Source organism: Mesoplodon densirostris, chromosome 12 (assembly GCF_025265405.1).
Source record: "Mesoplodon densirostris isolate mMesDen1 chromosome 12, mMesDen1 primary haplotype, whole genome shotgun sequence".
NCBI lineage: Eukaryota > Metazoa > Chordata > Mammalia > Artiodactyla > Ziphiidae > Mesoplodon > Mesoplodon densirostris.
Genome location: NC_082672.1, coordinates 49,666,148 through 49,672,147, shown reverse-complemented (window position 1 = coordinate 49,672,147; position 6,000 = coordinate 49,666,148). Strand labels below are relative to the sequence as shown.

The window sequence follows — 6,000 nt, the reverse complement described above, 5'->3', positions numbered from 1 at the left end:
ATCTCTTTATGGTGTTTTTTGATGATCAGAAGTGGTATTTTTTTATTTTAATTAAATCAAATCCATAAATATTTTCCTTTATAGTTTGTGATTTTGTATTTTGTTTTAAATTTTTTGTTTTTCCATGAGGTCACAAAAATATTCTGTTTTCTTCTAAAAGTTTTAGCCTTTGGCTTTTCTTATTTAGGTCTTAAAGCCACTGGAACAGATTACTTGATTTGAGGTAAAGATCCAATTTTGTTTTTTTCCATACACGTAAAAAATCGTTCCAGCACCATTTATTGAATATATTCCATCCTTTTCTCTGCATTTTCACCTCTGTCATCTATAAAGTTTCTATTTACATGTGGGTTTGTTCTGGACTCTCTAAATCTGTTCCATTGGTCTATTTACTTGTTCCTGTGCCCATGTGTCTTTATCATTTAGTTTTATGCATCTGCTCCAATCTTTTACTACTACTTCTCCAAAATAGCTCTTATCACCATGATCTGCATATTGCCAAATTCCATGGTCAGCTTTCAACCCTTATTTTACTCAATGTCCACCGTTAAAAAATAATTTTAAAAGGTAAAATCATGACTCGCATACAAATATACAATGAACACGTCAATGATTTGATTTGATTTTTAAAATTTATTTATTTATTTTTGGCTGCGTTGGGTCTTTGTTGCCTTGTGCGGGCTTTCTCTAGTTGCGGCGAGTGGGGGCAACTCTTTTTTTTTTTTTTTTTTGCGGTACGTGGGCCTCTCACTGTTGTGGCCTCTCCCGTTGCAGAGCACAGGCTCTGGACGCACAGGCTCAGCGGCCATGGCTCACGGGCCTAGCCGCTCCGCGGCATGTGGGATCTTCCCGGACCAGGGCACGGACCCGCGTCCCCTGCATCGGCAGGCGGGCTCTCAACCAGTGTGCCACCAGGGAAGCCCGTGGGCTACTCTTTTGTTGCGGTGTGTGGGCTTCTCATTGCGGTGGCTTCTCTTGTTGCGGAGCATGGGCGCTAGGCGCGTGGGCTTCAGTAGTTGTGGCTCGTGGGCTCTAGAGCTCAGGCTCAGCAGTTGTGGTGCACGGGCTTAGTTGCTCCGCGGCATGTGGGATCTTCCCAGACCAGGGCTTGAACCAGTGTCCCTTGCATTGGCAGGCGGATTCTTAACCACTGAGCTACCAGAGAAGCCCCTCTTTTAATCATTGATTAATGAGGGAACTAATAAGATGTTACAATCAGTTCAAAGAAGAATTCAATGAAGCCCAAGTATTAAAGCAATAAGGAATTCTAGAACAGATTTACAAATAGATGCAGAACTTTTCTATCCACAGGGTAATTGCATTCCACCAGTTCAATCAGTTGCATTCCACGGGATGCAATTCATTTCTGTGGACAAGAATCATTGGCTATGATCAGTTTTCCACAACTTAAAAAGTTATAAAATAGCTCAAAGACAATGAAAGATGAAGATAACCCTAAAGGGTATACTAGACAGACATTCTATTTGGCAGGTGCGGGGGTGGGGGGCGCTCATTTCAAAATCTTTCACAGTGTTTACTGGCACCACAATATCATATTGTCCTTCTTGAAACATCTTCCTTTGACTGTGCCAGCCCAGTCTCTTGATTTTCCTATTACTTTGCCACTTTCTGTATCTCAGTCTCTTCTATCCTCCTCTTCTTCCCATTTTCTCTATATGTTGGAGTGCCCCAGGGCTCTGAGCTCTCTCTTCTTTTTTTACACTCTCCCTAGTAGCATCATGTAGTCCAAGAGTTGGTAAACTACAGTCCATGGGCCAAATCTGGCCTGCCACTTGCTTCTACAAATAAAGTTTTATTGGGACATAGTCATGCTCATTCATTCATAGATTACCTACAGCTGCTTTCATACTACAGTGGCAGACTTAAGTAGCTATGACCGACTGTATGACCCACAAAGCCTAAAATATTTACTATCTGGCCCTTCTGTTTGCCCTTCTGCTGGCAAACAGAAAAAAGCATACCAACCGTGATCTAGTCCTATGGCTTTCAAAACTTACATTAATGACTCCCAAATTTATATGTCCAAGCTGACCTCACCCCAGCACTCCAGACTTGTTAATACCACTACCTTCTCCATGTCTCCATCACCTACCTAAAAGCCACCTCAAACTTACCATGGCCACCCTCAATCCTGCTTCTCTCCAGAACTTCCCACTTCAGTAAATGGCACCACTTTCACCCAGTTGCTTAGGCCAAAACCCTTGGTATCTTCTTTTACTCCTCTCCCGTTTTCACACTCCACATCCTTTTCCATCAGAAAATTCTAGTTGCTCTGCCTTTATAATAGAGCTTGATTCTGAACTCTTCTCTCCACCCCCACTGCTAACCTCTTTATCCAAACCATCATCCCTTGTTAGATTATGCAACATCCTCCTAACTGGTCCCCTTGCTTCCTCCCTTGCCCCACACAGCAGGCAAGCGTTCCTGAAAAATATAATTCAAGTTGACACTTCCGGATGGGACCAAAGTGAGGTGGGGGCTGACACCTCCCGCAGCAACCATGGTGTATACTGGCTTCACAGTGCCTCTCATCGTGATGAGTGTGTTCTAGGGCTTCCTTGGCTTCTTGGTGCCCTGGGTTCATCCCTAAGGGTCCCAACTGGGGAGTTATCATCATTATCATCACCATGTTGGTGACCTGTTCAGTTTGCTGCTATCTCTTTTGGCTGATTGCAGTTCTGGCCTAACTTAACCCTCTCTTTGGACCACAGTTGAAAAATGAAACCATCTGGTAGGTACCTCAAACATCATTGGCCTTGAGGAAGAAGACCTGCTCACCAGGGCTCAGTCATTGAGGTCACGAAGAGAACTCCTCTAGATGCAAAAGCACCTCCATACCCAGACCACCTTCCCTGACTTGCCCACCTTGGCCGTCAGCTCCCTTAAACATTCACACCACATTTGAATATCTTATTCTAGAATGAAGTATTTTTTCCTGTCTCCTTCTTTACATTTTGATGAAGGATGTGCCTATTTAATCTACACTGTGCTGCTTCCACAAAATGCTTATGTACGCTTCCTAAGTAGAAAGTGCCATTCTTCTGAGAAATAATGTTACTACCTCCTTGGATCCTGTGGATTTGAAGGTGGCTCCTGCCTGCTCACAACATGAGAATGAGGGAAGTGTTTGGAAACTGTTATACACAGTAAGACTGCAGTGGGGCAGTCAGTAGGAGAACATGTTCAGAGGGAAAATCTGTCTCACCAGAATTATACCAAAGTATATTTTCAGGATGAATTTCTTATTTCTGCCATCTTTTGGAATAAATAATTTTTCTGCTTTCTATGGGAAAAAATATATATATATATATATAAAATTCAGATCATGACACTCCCTTGCTCAGCAGCTTCCTACACACTTAGAATAAAATCAAAGTCCTTCCATGACCCTGGCTGCTTCTCTGACTCATCTCCTACCTCTCTTTCTCAAACACTCTTCACTCCAGCCACGCTGGCCTCCTAGCTCATTCCTCTAACACAGCAAACACACCCCGGTCCCTGCACTTTACACTTGCTATTCCCTCTACCTCAAAACTTCTTCTTTTTTCCACTTTGACTTTCTGTTTATTTTTCAATTTAAGATTATGTCCCAAATAAAACAGCCACAACAATAAAACCAAACAGGGAATTCCCTGGTGGTCCAGTGGTTAGGACTCCACGCTCTCACTGCCAAAGGCCTGGGTTTGATTCCTGGTTGGGGAACTAAAATCCCACAAGCCGCAAAGCACGGCCAAAACCAAAAACAAAAAACAACAGCAAAAAAAAAAAAAAGAAAAAGAAAAAAAAAATCACACCCCGCCTGCCACAGTCTGGAAACTTTCCTGTAACTTTTATTTTCCCTGCTTTACTGAGATATAATTGACATATAACGTTGTGTAATTTTAAGGTGTACAATGTGATGACTTGATATATGTATAAATGGCAGAATTATTACTGTAGTAAGGTTAGGAAACACATCCATCACCTCACATAGTTTTTTGGTGACAACTTTTAAGATCTACTCTCTTAGCAACTTTCAAGTATACAATACAGTATTTTTAACTGTATTCATCATGCTGTACATTAGATCCCCATAATTTATTCATCTTATAACTGGTAATTTTACCCTTTGACCAGCTTCACCCATTTTCCCTACCCCTACCCCCACCTCCTGCCCCTGGTAACCACAAATCTAGTCTCTGTTTCTGAGTTCAATTTCCTCTACCTGAGACCTCTTTCCCCAAGAACCATATGGCCGCTTCCTTACTTCAGTCAGGTCACTGTTCAAATGTTGCCTCTTCTGAGAAGATTTCTCTGCTCCTCCTCAAGTATCAGTCTTCATCACTCTCTAGCCCCTAACCATGCCACCTTGTTTTATTTTTCTTCAACCTAATATATATATATATATATATATATATATATATATATATATATATATGACTACTATATCATATATATATATATTATCACTACTATAGAATATAATCTCCATGAGGGCAGGAACTTTGACATATAGCAGGTGTGTTGAATGACTGAATACAGTAAGTATGTGTTGAATGACTGAGTGGACATAATCCAAACATAGGGAATATGAAACAAAATTTAAGCAGTTTCCTAAGAGCACCAGTTTCTCCACAAATGAATGGAAGAAAACCAAAAGGGCCTGGTTCAAACACTACCCACCACTCAGACAAGTCTTGGGTTCTCCTAAAGAGGAGCCCACTAACAGCACACTTTCCATCTTAGAAATACAATGAGGTCATTTTAGCACAAATACAGTGCAGATGTATTTCTGCCAGTGGGTGGAAGGGACATGGGCAGATAGGGAGGGGATAAAGGAAGGAGCCTAAGAGAAAACAGTGTTCGTGCATCCTTCTAAATCTAAGAGTAGTTGGTAGATTGGGTGACTTAGGGTCCCTGGCATGTGAGAAAATACTCTGATGTTCTGTGGTCCCACAGCCTCCAGATCCCAGCCCTCATCCCAATGTGGACTGTCTTGTTCAATGTGGACCATCAACCATGCAAAGATAGATGGTTTCTGTTCTCATCACCTACCTACAGACTCCCCCAGCCCATTGCTCTCCCATAGCTCTAGCCCCTTATCCCAGCTCTCTACTGGACAACTCCACCCATCACACCTCAGATTACCAGAATGACCTCTGTAAAATTCCCATGTAAATAGACCATGCCATCAGTAAAATCCTTCCATGGCCCCCTGGCTTTCAGAATTGTTTCATCTCCTCAGCATGGCCTCCAAGGCCTTCCAGGAGTGGATCCCTGCTTACCTCTCAAGCATCACTTCCAGTCATGTCCCTCTTCTCCAGAATTGTAAGGTTCCATTGGATCCTGTGATGAGGGATGTTCATTCACACCACCATCCCTTTGCTCATGCTGTTCGTTCAGCCTAGAAATCCCCTCCACCTCCCCAACTTACTGGCTAAATCAATTATTTCTTCAGGACACAGCTCAGGTGCTGCTTGATGTCTGATCCTTGATGACAATTGAATGAAGTTCCAAGTCCTTTCTCCAGTTTAAAAAAGGTGGAGTCAGAACAATCACTTAGTACCTGTGTGATCCTGGGCAAGTCATTTAACCTCTCAAAGTCTTCTCTTGTAGGTAATAATAGTGCCAACTTGGTTATGAGTGTTAAAAGAGATCAGTGTCTCCTCAATTTTAGGTCCAGCCATTGGTGATCATCTTCATGATAATTTCCATATCTATATATCATAATTTTTAAAATATATTTTAAAATAAACTTTAAATTGACTAACTCTTTAAAACTAATTTTAATATGCTGTTTTAAATATATTGTATGTATTAAGCAGAAGTTAGTGCTGGAAACAGAAACCTCTCTAGGTATTTTAAGAAGAGAGGGATACAATAAAAGGGATTATATGCTTTCAATATTGTTGGAAGGGCTGGAGGAGGAGTCAGGGGCCACAGCTTGAATATTTGTTTCAAGGTCACACCACCATAGTTGCAGCCCAGAAGTCAGCAAGC

The 6,000-nt window shown here is 41.8% G+C and overlaps 1 pseudogene; it reads left to right on the top strand.

Annotated features, from left to right (window-relative positions):
• The first annotated feature begins 2,521 nt into the window (after window positions 1–2,521).
• On the top strand, window positions 2,522–2,781 carry LOC132500257 (V-type proton ATPase subunit e 1-like; annotated as a pseudogene).
• Window positions 2,782–6,000: the final 3,219 nt, after the last annotated feature.